Source organism: Brienomyrus brachyistius, chromosome 1 (genome assembly GCF_023856365.1).
Source record: "Brienomyrus brachyistius isolate T26 chromosome 1, BBRACH_0.4, whole genome shotgun sequence".
NCBI classification, from domain to species: domain Eukaryota; kingdom Metazoa; phylum Chordata; class Actinopteri; order Osteoglossiformes; family Mormyridae; genus Brienomyrus; species Brienomyrus brachyistius.
In genome coordinates this window covers 13,390,385-13,406,040 of record NC_064533.1, presented here as the reverse complement: position 1 = coordinate 13,406,040, position 15,656 = coordinate 13,390,385, and the positions used below count along the sequence as shown (strand labels likewise).

Below are 15,656 nucleotides of genomic sequence, written 5' to 3'. Positions count from 1 at the left end.
AAGTAGACCAGGATCTCTCAAGGTGGGGGTTGGGTACCATTTATTTTGGAAAATTTAAAGGGATACTTGAGAATTGGTCTCCCAGATACTATAGTGCTGCATTACTTCAGCCTTTTTACATGTGTTTCATTCGTGGCTGTTTTTCCTGTTGGTGGATTTGAGGAGTTTCCATATTTCAGATGTGAGGACTTTCCAATTGTAAGATTCACTAACGATACATATGCATCCTTGACTATTCATTGTACCCATTCATTCATAGAGGGTTTTGGTTCTTCATTCAAGCATTAAAATACCTGGATTAGGTGCTCTGACTTGCTTACACTATGAAGGGTTTTGTGTACAACATGCTTCACTCAGTCACTCGTTAATGGTAACTTAAGTAATCCTGGGGATTTCTCAGTGTACACTTGACCAGTAGCTAATGGCTATCCTTTAAATTGACAGGGTCTTGGAATTGAAGCCTGCCTTTCTTGTCGCTCAGACTTTTGGATGTTCAGGCCAGGTGGTGCATGCTTATGTACTGTATGCTACAGTATCTATCTCACACTATCTATAGAACCACATATTTTTCATTTTAACCCCGTACTGTATTTCACACAAATCTGCCACAACTCTCATTATTGCCATTGAGCAGAACACAAGGAACTCGGATTAAGTCAAGTAGGTTTTATTGTCATTTCAACCATACACACAGTATATAGAGAAATGAGATAACGTTCCTCCAGGACCATGGTGCAACACAGAGCAGGACAAAGACAGAGCAACATCATAAGTGCAGACAGCACAGCATAACAGTACAGATTGACAAGACAAGACAAGACAACATACAGTGCCAATTAATGGTGGTAACATTCTGGATACAGTATTTAAGTTACTGTATGGTAGCAGCGAAGGTTTGTGCAAAAATGCTGTGCAAAAATGCCGTGGTTTAGAAGAGTAAGGAGTTGAGAGGCAATAAATAACAATAAATATTATATACAGATGTACAGATGTGTGTGTGTGTGTGTGTGTGTGGGGGGGGGATTGTGTTCAGTTCCGGTTCAGGAGTCTGATGACCTGAGGGAAGAAGCTGTTCCCCATTTTGGCAGTGGAGGCCCGTATGCTACGGAACCTTTTGCCAGACGGGAGGAGGGAGAAGAGTGTGTGTGAGGGGTGTGTGGGGTCATCCACAATGCTGGTGGCTTTGCAGATGCTGCGTGTGGTGTAGATGTCCGTAATAGAGGGGAGATAGACCCCAATGATGTTCTCAGCTGTCCTCACAATCCTCTGTAGGGTCTTGCGGTCCGAGACGCCGCAATTCCCGTACCAGGCTGTGATACAGCCACAGAGAATGCTCTCTATGGTCCCTCTATAAAACATGGTGAGGATTGGGGGTAGAAGGTGCACTGTCCTCAGTCTCCGCAGGAAGTACAGACGCTGCTGGGCCTTCTTGGCAATGGAGCTGGTGTTGAGGGTCCACGTGAGGTTCTCCGTGATGTGGACACCGAGGAACTTGGTGCTCTGGACGATCTACACCGAGGAGCCGCCGATGCTCAGCAGGGAGTGATCTCTCTGTGCCCTCCTGAAGTCGACAACCACCTCCTTTGGTTTGTCCACGTTCAGGGAAAGATTGTTGGCTCTGCACCAGTCCGTCAGCTGTCGCACCTCCTCTCTGTAGGCTTCCTCATCTTTCCCGCTGATCAGACCCACCACAGTTGTGTCATTGGCGAACTTTATTATGTGGTTTGAGCTGTGCATTGCTGCACAGTCATGGGTCAGCAGCGTGAAAAGTAGAGGGCTGAGCACACAGCCCTGGGGGGCTCCCATGTTCAGCGTGATGGTGCTGGAGATGTTGCTCCCGATCCTGACAGACTGAGGTCTCCCAGTCAGGAAGTCCAGGACCCAGTTACAGAGAGAAGTATTTAAGCCCAGCAGTCTCAGCTTCCCGATCAGATGCTATTGAATGCTGAACTGAAGTCTATGAACAGCATTCTAACATAAGTGCCCTTTTTATCTAGATGGGTGAGGGCCAGATAAAGGGTGGTGGCGATGGCGTCGTTGGGACGGTAAGTGCAGGGGGTCTAGTGAGGGTGGCAGTAGGGACTTGATGTGCCTCATGACGAGCCTCTCGAAGCACTTCTTTTTTTTTTTTTTGATACTTTATTGATCCCCATAGGGAAATTGTCTTTACGCCTCCCACAACTTCCTCTTTTTTCATCGAGTAAGTTGTCTGCAAAGGGCTGCCACCCGTAGTGGCGCCCAGGGAGCTGGGGGTTAAGGGCCTTGCTCAAGGACCCACAGGCTGAGGCTGGGTTTGAACCTGCGACCTTCTGATTACATGCACACAGGCTTAGCCCACAGTGCCACACGCTGCTCCCTTCATGATGATGGGCGTGAGTGCAACGGTACGATAGTCATTGAGGCAGGTCACTGAAGACTTCTTTGGCACGGGGATGATGGTGGCGGTTTTGAAGCATGTTGGGATGACTGGGGTGCTCAGAGAGATGTTGAAGATGTTTGTGAGGACATCAGCCAGCTGTTTTGCACATCCTCTGAGCACACAACCAGGGATGTTGTCTGGTCCAGCAGCTTTCCGCGGGTTGACTCTAAGCAGAGTTTTCCTCACATCAGCCACGGTTAGACAGAGCACCTGGTAGTTGGGAGGTGGGATGGACTTCCTCACTGCCATGCTGTTTTGGGCTTCAAACCGTGCGTAGAAGCTATTCAGCAGGACTGGAAGGGAGGCCTCACCGTCACAGGCAGGTGGAGATGCCCTGTAGTTGGTGATGGCCTGGATACCCTGCCACATGCGCCAAACATCCCCAGTGTCTTTGAAATGGCTGTGTAGTATCTGGGCGTGGGCACGCTTCGCCGCTGTGATGGCCCTGGACAGGTTGACCCTTGCTGTTCTCAGGGCAGCCTGGTCACCTGATTTGAAGGCGGTGTCACGGGCTCTCAGCAGCGTGCGCACCTCCGTAGTCATCCAGGGCTTCCGGTTGGAGCGTGTGGTGATGTTCTTGGAGACGGTGACATCATCAATGCACTTGCTGATGTAGCCAGTGACCGAGGTCGTGTACTCCTCCAGGTTAGTAGAGTCACCGTAGGTTGCAGGCTCCCTGAACATGTCCCAGTCAGTACGCTCAAAACAGTCTTGAAGAGCAGAGATGACTCCTGGGGGCCAGATCTTTGTCTGCTTCTGGACGGGTTTTGCGCGTCTGACGAGAGGTCTGTAGGCTGGGATGAGCATGATTGACACGTGATCAGAGAATCCGACGTGGGGGCGGGGCTCAGCACGGAACGTGCCAGGGATATTTGTTTAATTTCTTGTGGAAAATAGTATAGTAAGAGTTAAAAGCCTTGTTTCATAAGTTATTCATACATTTTGATGGACTGGATTGATCACTGTTGAGTGCACATTATAACAGATACACACATTCATCAACATATAATTTATCCAAATCAGAGCTAGTGATCAGAAGAAAGATAAACAATCCTTTAGGTCATATTATTTGATTTATCTGGTTACATTGTATGTAGGAGAAAACAACTACAGTACCTGAAAGAGTCTATGCTTCTAAACATGTCAAGCAGCAAGAGCTGAAAGCCTTGATCTGACTGACAATCATCTTCCACATAAGTGCCACAGGAAACACCACACCAGCTGAAAGTAGAGCCGGGCTCATGGCAAAATGCCGCTTAAGATGCTCTCTTGCATGAGACTCCATCACATCTAGTGTGAAGGCTGTGAAAATGATTCCTTCTGTCAGCATCTGGTGGCTGCAGGGCGGCGTCATTGTTTGAAAAGGCCTTCATTAAGTGTTTAATGCAAAATTATAGATACCACTAATGGCGTTTATCACCTTTAACCTTGTCAGTTTGAGTAGATCACTCATGAATAATTTATCAAGTGGAGGGAATGAGATATCAGTAGCATTTCACTAACCTCTTAACATCATAATTATAATGGACTGCAGCTCCATTCGCTGTCTGCATACAACCAAAACAATGTTAATGACTCCTATGTTAGCCTGTGCAGAGGCATCCAGGACTTACTTATAAAAAAAAAAAAAGATAAAAAGCATGCATTAAAGAGCAACGTTTGCAGATTGCATAAATATGGACCCACAAATGAGGCATCAGTGTAGGGAAAAAAAGAAGCAGATGAATTTATGATAGACCCAACACGGGAAGTTACCACCATGGATCAAGAGGTGATTCTTTTTTGTTTCAAGTACTGGAATACTCCTGATTAAATTTCATTGGATAAAGTGTTGGTTGAAGCCCACTCTAGGCAAGCTTCACTGCTTCCCCTCCAGTCTGCTAGGTTGGTATCCCCTCAGAAGATGCTGTCCTGGGCAGTTGCCCATCTTGTCCTTGCAGGATCTGTCCCTTATTGTATACCTGCTAAATATAAAAATCAGTGGTCTCACCCATGTACCAAGTCTTTGCTGAGTAGTCTTGGTCCTGTGTGTTTGATTGAGTGGTTTTTCTTCGTCATTAAGATGATCCTCCCTTGTTCTTCAGTGCTCTGCCCTTGAACCTGGGCACTTCTTTGCATTTCTCCCTAGGCTCTTCAGTCCTATGTTTCTCCCAGCCTGAGGATGAGGGGATTTGGATGACTGTCAGTACATGGTTAGGAACCCATTGCAGGAAAATTCAGTCTAAACAAACACACCTACCTTTACAAACTTCTGCATAATGCACTATAATGCTTGTTATGTCTTGAAATTGAAAGATCGATGTGAATTGCAGTAATAATTGCAGAGGACCTGTCGGAGATAGCAGGCTACGTTACTTAATTAGCCGTTTGGCCTGTTTCTTGAGCCCTCCTGGTCGCGGGGATCGATGTGCCATTTGCCCACAGCCATGTTGTTGGTGGGGTCTCCGATTTGAGACGGCTTTGAGCGGGCACACCTGTCCGCAGCACCCTAATGGCTTCTCTTCTAGGTCGGGTCACTTGATTTGTGTCTAATTGATTTTTCTGCATCCAAAATTAAGTGCCTGCGGTGGCGGTGATGGCATCCCACCCGTGAGGAGGGTGGGGTGACATCGTCCCGGAGCTTGTTATTGTGGTCATTCCTGCTCTATTCTCGGTTACTCGCCGGTGATTAGTTTGACCCTGTACCAGCTGTCCAGTTTTTCCCGCTCATTGGCTCCAAGAGGAGCTGCAGTGCAAGGAGACTGACCTGGGAAAGCATCCAGCTGGACACTAGAGCATCTGCCCAGCGTAGAATAGAAGGGGATCCATTCGTTTAGACCATCCAATCGTTTAGACTGTCGGGTGGTTAGGGTGGAGCCTGTCCTCCTTCTTAATGGCTGCCTGTGGTTCTGCATCTCACTGGGAGACGTGTGCTGCACCTGTGAGAGCAGCCAGAAGGAGTTGCCATGTGAAATCTGTTGACCCTGCAGAAACAAACCTATTCTGTTTGGATGGATGCAGCTGGCATTTCAAACAGCACTGGCAGCAGTTTTCATATGTACGAATCAGGCAGGAAAGTTTTGCTACAGACTAAAAATACCTGAGATTTTAGGTTAATATGCACTGTTTGCTTAAGTGAATGGAATCTGTGCCACTGTTGTCTTGTGGTTCTTCTGTCGCGATTTGATCTGAGTGAAATATTTTAGGTAAAAGTCTCACCTGTCCACAGTGCATAAACATTGGACTGGCATGGGATTTCTTAGTGTTAAAGTGAAGCAGGCTGGCAGCTGGGGCACGGAACTGGCAGATTAAGTGGATTATCATGCAGCAATGTTACACTTTAAGTCTGCATGGCCCTTGCCCTCCACTTTCTTCAGTTCACAGCAAATGCCCAGCAAAGTCTCAGTGTTTCTTCCCTCCATACTGAATGGCTGTCTACGCTGTCAGTGGGTCACAACCCTGTGCTGTTTATCAGGCTTCCTCGCACCCCTAGTTCCTAGCATGTGCCAGAGGGTGGGTGATAAATTTACATGGATGGAATGGACAGACCAGGTTTGTGTCAGTAATGATGCTTTTCATGCATAACCACACATTAACCAGCCGTGTGCGTTTTTAAGTATCTCATTACATCTCTGGCCGCCTCTCATTTTATCAGTTTCGCCTCACGTCTTACCTAAGTGGTCTTTTCATTTTACCCTCATTTCGATGTACTTCTAATATCAAGTATCCAAATTAACCCGAGGAAAATGGCAGCAATTTCGGCAATATGTACACATCCTAGTTAACAAGCCATCTAATCTGTCTTATGTGTTATTATTGTAAGTTGTTGATCTATAATTGGATATTACTGTATTTCTAAATGGGAGCTGACATGTGCTCACATCTAGCCTGAGGCTGTGAATTAGAGCATAGCCACTGATCCCAGTTATAGCCATACCAGTTGCATGGACATATATTCTTGATGGTGGTCACTGCTGATTCTTCTGAATGACTAATAAATTGTGAGGAGCTCCATTCGCTAGCCCCTAACCTCAGCTGGCTTTAGCATTAGCATAAGGAGAGGAGATTCAGCTTTTCATCACAATGCTCAGCCAAAGGGTTTAGTCTGGTATGGAGGGACTATGAAACAAAGTTCCTGGTCACATGGTTTGTTATATAATGTCCATTTTTGTAATTTGGTTGGTGGGTGTGCCTGTTTGTGGTCATACATGACTGTCCCTTTCACCATGTGTAATGACCTCTGGAGTTGAAAATGTAGGTTTCTGCTGTGCCCCCCCCCCTCCCCCCGGGAGGCCTGAGGTCTGATTCTGTCCATGGTTTATGGGTTTATGCACCTGGTATGAGTCCCCCGGAGCACGGGGTTCTCTGGATCCTGGGAAAGATGAGGAGCCCTCAGATACCTGCCTGATGAAGGCCTGCACACACTCTCCAAACATTCATTCATGCTGAAGAAAGGGCTCCTTGCCCTTAGCAGAACAATAAGACCAAAATCATAGGCAAAAAAAAAAACACTCGCCATGTGTGTCCTGGGTATGACGTTAAACTGCATCTGGCCCTGCAAGTGGTCCTCCATATTGCAGGGAAACAATTTTTGGGGGTTGGTGGCGGGATTGGCACTCCAACCACCGTAAAACAACTCACAACTGCTCGATTTGGACAAGCTAGATACTTTTCTGCTCTCCGCGGGAGTAGCTCTACTGCAATCGCCCACAGGAAGGGTTGTAGGGTGCCCATGAGGTGAAACTCCTCTTCACGGTCATTGGTGACTTCAATGCCACCACTGGCACTGACAGAGCTGGCTATGAGGATTGTGTCGGTCCCCATGGGTCTGGATACTGGAGTGAAAGTCGCTTCATGTTCTTTGACTTTGCGAAAGATCAGGGGCTGCGGGTCGCTGGGTCCTGGTTCCAACGCCCCGAGCTACAGTACTACAGTACTGGTGATGCGGTGAAGGAGATCGATCACTTCCTCTTGAACAGATGCTGGAGGCTCCTACAGAACTGCAGGGTCTACAGAAGTGCCCAGTTTGTGAATTCTGAGAATGAAGCTGATCAAGCTGTTTCTGATGAGTTTGTGTGAGGAAATTGCAGACTTGGATGTAAATGCTGACTCTAATGTGATGTGGGAGACCTTCTGTGATAAGACCCTGAAGGTTGTCAAGGGTTGTCTTGGTGTTGCCAGGGTTCCCAGAAGGAGGTGTCTCATTTACCTGGGCATCCTGGATATTATCGAGAGGAGTCACAGCGCACTACTTGGTGACAACTCCAGTCTGTACTGGGAACTGAGGTAACACTGCTTTCAATGTCGGGTAAGGTCCTTGCTTAACAGGATCTGTGATGACTTGCTTGCCTGTCAGCGACCGGAGCAGTCTGGTGTTGTACCTAAGAAGTCTAACATTGACCATATCCTTGCACTGAGGGTTCTCATGGAGTCCAAACATGAATATTGGCAGAGGTTCTTTCGAGTCTCATAAAGCATTCGACACAGTTGATGGAGTTGTCCTGAGAGACATTCTGAGACTGCGCGGGATCTCCCTGAAGGTACTGGACATCATGGCTGACCTGTACACTGGTACTGTGAGTGCTGTGCAGAGTGGAGAGTGAACCAATGCATTCTTTCCAGTTGATTCTGGGGTTCACCAGGGGTGTGTTCTTGCTCCTACTCTGTTCAATGCTTGTATGGACTGGGTGTTGGGCAGGGTCATGGAGTCCAACAGCTGTAAGGCGTCTGTTGGAGAAGAAAGATTTACTGATCTTGACTTTGCCGACGATGCCGTGATCTTAGCGGCGTCAATGGAGGCTTTGATTGGGGCTCTCGAGAGACTGAAAGAGGAGTCTGAGTGTCTGGGATTGCGGGTGTCCTGGATAAAGACCAAGAACCAGGCATTTAATGACTTCTTAGGCACAGCCATCAGCAGTGTGTCTTTCTGCTGGGAGAATCTCGACCTTATCAAGACCTTATCTTATTTACCTACCTTGGTAGCGACATTCATGTCTCTGGTGACTCTTCCTATGAAGTCAGCAGATAGATTGGAAGAGCATGGGAGGTTATGAGGTCGCTGGAAAGTTGTGTGTGGCGTTCCCAATATCTTTGCTAGAGGATGAAGGAGTACTGGTGCTCCCTGTCTTGCTGTATGGTTTTGAGACATGGATGCTATCCAGTGAGCAGAGACGAGACTGGACTCCTTCGGTACTGTGTCTTTTTGGAGAATCCTTCGGTACCGCTGGTTTGACTCTGTGTCCTGAATGAGCAATTGCTAGAGGAGTCCCGAATGAGGAACTTTACAGTATCTGTATTGTGAGGGAGCATCAATTACGGCACTATGGCCATGTGGTGCGTTACCCTTAGGTTGAGCCAACTTGCAAGATCCTCATTGCTGAAGACCCAAGTGACTGGACCAGGCCAAGGGGACGCCCCAAATAACTCCTGGCTTTGGCAGATAGATGGCCATTTCTGGAGGGTGGGACTGGACATTGTATCTGCCTAGGGGATCGCTGGCCGGGATACCAAGGATTTTCGCTGTGTGATGGCTGCGGCAACATACTACATCAGTGCATGCTCCCCGACCTGACCTGACCATGTGTGGCGGTTATTTACTTCCATTGATTTCCCCTATAATTAAAGTGCACTCTTCCTTAAAAGCATGAAGGAAAGTTAGCCATTGGACAATGCGTCTGCCATCCTTACATTGTGACATGTACTTTTGTAACCAAAGCACTAATGTAAGCTGTCCTTCTAAAGCTCTGACTCCCTTAGTTAATACTAAGGTACTCCCAGGCATTGACTACCTCCTTATCTCCACTGGCTTGTCATTACGGCTAATCGTCGCTATTCTATTACTTATTTACTTAACAGATTCTTTCATTCCAAGTGGCAGTTTACATGTTTTTAAGCACTTAGTGTGGCTGAATGTGGGGCGGCATGGTGGTGCAGTGGTTAGCACTGTTGCCTCACACCTCTGGGACCCGGGTTCGAGTCTCTGCCTAGGTTACATGTGTGTGGAGTTTGCATGTTCTCCCCATGTCGTCGTGGAGTTTCCTCCGGGTACTCCTTTTTCCCCCCACAGTCCAAAAACATGCTAAGGCTAATTGGACTTGCAAATTGCCCGTAGGTGTGTGTGTGACAGTGAATGGTGTGTGAGTGTGCCCTGCGATGGGCTGGCCCCCCATCCTGGGTTGTTCCCTGCCTCGTTCCCGTTACTTCCGGGATAGGCTCCGGACCCCCCGCGACCCACTAGGATAAGTGGTTTGGATAATGGATGGATGGATGAATGTTGCTGCAAGTCAGTTTTACAAGAGGTGGACTTAAAATTGAACCTTGCTGTTCCATGTTTGTCCAGTGAATACCTAAACTTTTTGAAAGGCATATTGTTTGTTATATTGTTTGTGGTCTTATTACATGTTAAGATTGCATAACATTTGTGGCATCTAATGTCCACTTGGCCTTTATGAAAATTACGGTCTAGTTCAGTAGGGTGCCCAACTTTTTTTTTTAATAATGACAATGCAGTCAACTATCATTACAAACACCAAGGTAATTATTGCTTTCTTGGAAACATGCTTTTGTAAAGGTTTCTATTATGTATCCTAAGATGCACTGGGTTTAATTTAGCCATGCATTTTAGTACTTTAGAGACTGGGATGGAATGTAACTAGAATGCAAAATCATACTCAGTTATTGTGGCTTATAGGAAAGTTTGAAAATGTAGCCTTTTACCCCTTCCTCGCCTTGAGCTAATCTAATTTTGCCCCATCTTTCCTTAAAGTGACAGGTAGGGTGTAGAGTGGTTCTAAAGAGCCTACTGCCACCGGTTAACTGCTAAGTGCACACACACAAAGCGCCCGGCTTGTGTGTTGCTGGTCCACAGCCAGTGCTGGGCAGATTGTGGCCAGCAGTCCGTTCTTCTCACCTGCGTGTTGATGAAGATCGGTCCAGAGAGAGGCGGTCAGATGGAGAGGTGAGAACTCCTCCTGTCTGCACTGGGGCCTGCTGTCCATCACCCAGAGCCTGTCTCTGTCAGATGCAGTATGATAGCTTACTTTCTGTTACTGATGTATGATACAGTATAACTGCCTATGAGCAATTTCTGTGCGGCTCCATGTTTTTTTTTGTTCCATTTTCCATTTTTGCTCCATTTTGTTTTGCACGCGACAACAACATGATTGTAAACTAGTTTCGACATGAAAACATGGATCCTCACACCCCTTGTCATAAAGTTTTTATTAATAGATCCTTCCACTGAAAATCTAATATGTGATGTGTGTCATATTGTACTTCCTGTGGTGGTTATATAAACCAAATTGTGCTTACCTCGTATTTAATGTTGATAAATAAGGCAATTATGGGCTGTGTACCGATGGCAAGATTAATTAGTGGGTTGCATAAAAGTGTTCAAACCCCAGTAACAGTTGATATCCAGTGCCCACACAGGGTTTAAAAAAGGGTGTCTAGCTGCTGTTGATGTACTGTAGTGCATTTTAACTTGGGTGCCCTTGGTTGAACTTTGCAAGTACTTTCCTGTGTGTTCCTGGGCTCCCTAGTAAAGCCACAGGCACACATGTTCTCCTGTACATTCCCCCTCTTCTAGGAGTGACATAGACGCTGTGGTGTTTAAATTTGCATGCGTCCCGACAGGCAGTAATTGCACTATGTTCTTATATGTGCTGACTTTTTAAAGGTATGGCTACACGGTGTATAACAAAAATATAAGATATGAGTGAGTAGGCAAAACAACTCTTTTAGGCTATAGTCTGTTTTGATAAGAATGCTAAAGGATACTTCCATTCAATGACCACTCATCCAACTCATGGTCGGTATGAACGAGGACTCTATCTTAGGAAGGACAGGGCATGAGGCTCGGGAGAGATACCAGCCCATCACTGGGTGACTTTGTGCTCTAGTGGCATCATTAGTACTTATTTGGATTAAATCAAAACAATCTTCATTATTTCAAAATATGCAGCCATAAAATTAAATGTAACAGCATTTGCCTGAGACATTAAAAATGACTTTACACGTAAGACAATAATGGCTAAATAAATATATTGTACAAGTAGTGAAACGTAAAGTTAGGGCTATGCAGTGCATGTCTAAGGTACAATGTAAGGCAGTTCTTCTATTGAAACCTTCAGAATTGTACAACTAGGACATTTGCACTAGGAGAGGGATATAAGCATGTGCCCATGCAGTCCAGCCGAGGACCTTCGCAGCATCAGCCATGATAACAAACAGGGGTGCATGCAGACTTTTGGCCCAGCAGGCTTTGCTTGGTTGAGGTAATCGAGTAAAGGCTGTGCCCTTCCAAAGCTTCCCGGTGGTCCATGACGCTGAAAGTCTGGAGCCCCACGCAGCCAGCTCATTGGCGCCACCTCACTGTGACATTGTCCATGATCACTTTTCTGGTAACTTCCCCGGCCTGTCGGCCTCCTGAAGTCCAGCATCATAGTGGCTCAGTGGGTTGTGACATTACCAGCGGTCTCTGCGTAGCCCTCTCGGGGCACAGTGCTTCCGGAGGGGGTGATGGGCTGGTCGTCCATAAGGTCACCCTGCCCACCTTGCCACTGGCCCAGCCTGGCTCTCTCCCAGTCATGCCCCTCTCCTCTGTTCCCCTGATGCCCCCCACCCCTGTCCAAATCATTTTCTCTGAGGAAAATTAAATTAGAGAGAACTGTGACTTGGTGAATCCTCTCTCCTCTGCCCCTGCAGCTTGTAATCTCCCATTTTAAGCAAACGCTCTTGGACTATAATTATAAGTGGGCTTGTTTGGACATGTCGGACCATGGAGGATGGTTTTAATTGCCTTTGAGGAAGTATCACTATCCCCCATCCCCTCCCCCCTCCACCCCGCCTCGTCCCTGCATCCACAGTGCTCCCATGTCTCCTCTCTATCCTGCACACACATGTGGTGGTGTCAGCACCTTTCAAAGACACGCTTTGATTGGCTAATTAGCAGACAAATTAGGAAGTTTTATGGCTTTCTCCAGACCCAAACACAAAAGTGCTAGTGTGACGGACAGGACAGCTCTGGGCTAATCACGGCTTCTGCCTTCTAATCATCATTTTCAAAGCCGTGTGCATCAAGTGGCAGTAGCAAGTCATTACCAGATATGCCTGTCACTTGCACTGTTTGTCCCATTGGGTTTCCTGTACTCATAATAGTGGGATGCTTCCTTTCTCTGGCAGAGTAGAAGCTGCACATGATGTATAGGGGGACAATATCACCAAGGAAATATAAACTTTCTGCTTAAAATTTTATTTTTTTTTTTTAATTTTGAATAAGAATCATATCAGTAAGTATAGACTTGTCTGGTGTTTGTGACATTGACATGGTATCCCTTTACCAGTGAGTTTCAACCAATGTTGGGTTACTTCCATCATTTTGCTTGATTAAAAGGTTGATTTGGACCATGTGGTCACAGGCAGTGTTTCTTTACACGTCTGTAAGAGCTGCAGACCCCAGATGCTATTCAGTCTGCTCAGAACTGATTGTCTGCAGTTGCATTAATGTACAGTATGTGTAGCCTGGCTGCTCATTTTCTATAGGAAGCTGTCATGAGTTTGGGGTAGGGGGTGTTGCTATGGTAGCTCCTCAGTCAACACAAGCATTGCTGCAGGACGGTGGCTCAGCGTCTCTGTAGAGATGCCAGCCTGAGTCATGTCATCTCAGCATGGGTAACAGAAAAGTTCTGAAGCTGGGAGGCGGTTAGGGGGGAGGTGGGGGTGCATTCCCCTGTCATCTGGCCTGTAAGGGAAATGGAAATCCACGTTTGGTTTCATCCCTGCCGTGACGGACAGATAATTGCATTTGTCTGTGAATAAAATGTTGGTAATGAAAGCGTGCTGGAAGCTGTCATTGTGGAGCAGCGGTGGCGGGGGGGGGGGACAGTGATAAGGCCCCTGGATGCACACATTGCTGTCTGCAAATGCTGACAGAAAAGGGTTCATCTATGTTGCCACCAGTCTCATACCACCACCTTCAGAGTTTTTCATATGCATAGCAAAACTCAGCTGGAGCTTGTGAATGAACCGTATGTGGCCATGTGGTGTCACCCTTCTCAGGTCATCAACCCCAATGCACCAGTGTCCCTCAGAACTTCAAAGGCTTACCCTACAATTCACAGGTGCAGCAAGGAGCCTTACCTTAAAGGAAGCACACTGACTGCTCAGCACTGGGGGATTCCACACTGAGCAACTAGGAGACCTCCAGGAAGCATGAACATACTACAGCAATAGCTGTCCATCTTTCTGAGTCAGTGTTCCATTTAACAAATTTAGAAGCTCTGGAGGAATGCCAGCAATCACCTAGGACAGTTAGATGGATGCTGAGGGGTGAGCAAGGTTGGCCAAGAATAGCCATCTTCAGATATATTGGGAAACAGGTGTTCAAAAAAGCCATCTCATAGGAACTGAAAATCAGTTTAATTAGCCAGAACAATCTGTTTTTATGCCATGTCTTTGTGTAATGGGAGTCCCTTCAGCTAAAACCTGAAAAAACAGCTGGATTATTGCACCTGTAAAAAGGATTTAAGCAGTTAGCTCATGAACACATAATAAATAGTGAGCAATAAAAGCTTCCATATGAAAACTACAAAGAGTCAATCAATCAGGGGTCTTTAGAACAAGTATTTATTTTAGGGGCCTTATGCGTCCCATGGCTAATTAGATAATGGAGACCTGACTCTCACGGCTGGTAATGAGAACCAAAACAGATTTCTGCAATGGTTCAGGGGTCTTCTCGCACACTTTATGATCACAGGCCCTGTATAGATCCTCAAATCAGCATTGGTGTGTGAGGAGTAGGGATGGGAATCGATAAGAAATTACTGATGTCAATGCCATTATCAATTCTTCTTATCAATTAGATTCTTTATCAATTCCAGATCAGAGTAAAATAACTAAATACTAACTTTTTACTGATTATAATTTTGTGGACATGAAATTCGACCTGGTTAGCTACATATTTCTAAAATATAAACAGTAGTCCTATGCAGATTTCAGCACCAAATGGAGCTGTTTTATTAGCTGTCAGAACTCAGTCTCATCTTGCCATTTGACTATTACATGGTGAATATCAACACTTGAAAAATTACCCACCAATCCTTCATTTAAACTATAAATAATATGGTGCAAAATATGAAAATATTATTATAATGCACTTTGACAACACTGATGTAGCATTAGCCATAGAAAAGGATACTGGGCTTTTAAAAACAAATGTTGTATGACATGAACTAAAGTGGACAACACCCTAGTTTCACATTGTACATACTGCTTTGCAATGTAGCCACATAGAAAACTAACTCCAGTGTACTAGCAATGCACTGACAAACTAACTTCTATGAAAGCACATCACTACCTACCGAAAAGCTTCCTGCTCTACTGTGGTGAATGGATGCAAAAATTTCACCCCAAACTTTGTTACAGCCCGGTGGCACTCGTTCACTCTCTCTGAATTAAACTTAGCTGCCTGGACAGCGAGCATGAATTGGGCTTGTCTTTCCTCGAGCTGCCTTAGAGGAGCTAGTGTTATCACCCTCTCTATGATGTTCTAAAATGAATGAAGCAAATGTACTACATAATTCGTTTACATTTCTGAAAATTCGGGCATGTAGGTTAAGGCACCACAGTTAAAGTAACCCGTGTCTATGGAGACCACGGAGCGCTGACAATCAAACATATGGCCTTCTTTGAATTGAATGCCATATTGAGAGCTTATATGTTTAAGCATGCTGCTAGTGTTACCATCCTTGTAAATTAAAACGGCTTTGCACTGGTTACAAACTGCACAATGGTTGTCTTTCCTACTAAAATGCAACCACGCCTTCTTCCGCTGCATGATGTAGAATTCAAGTCGCGGTATGTGATCTTGTGCAGTGTAGGGAAGTCCGGAAGAATCCATCCATCCATCCATTTTCCAAATCGCTTATCCTACTGGGTCGTGGGGGGTCCGGAGCCTATCCCGGAAGCAACGGGAACGAGGCAGGGAACAACCCAGGATGGGGGGCCAGCCCATCGCAGGGCACACTCACACACCATTCACTCTCACATGCACACCTATGGGCAATTTAGCAACTCCAATTAGCCTCAGCATGTTTTTGGACTGTGGGGGGAAACCGGAGTACCCAGAGGAAACCCCACAACGACATGGGGAGAACATGCAAACTCCGCACACATGTGACCCAGGCAGAGACTCGAACCCGGGTCCCAGACGTGTGAGGCAATAGTGCTAACCACTGCACCACCATGCCGCCCCGAATGC

General features: G+C 46.2%; 1 protein-coding gene across 4 annotated transcripts in view; it reads left to right on the top strand.

The window, feature by feature from the left end:
- syt1a (synaptotagmin Ia) overlaps window positions 1-15,656 on the top strand; it is a 161,755-nt gene that overhangs the window by 20,673 nt on the left and 125,426 nt on the right. The gene's annotated exons all lie outside the window — the stretch shown is intronic.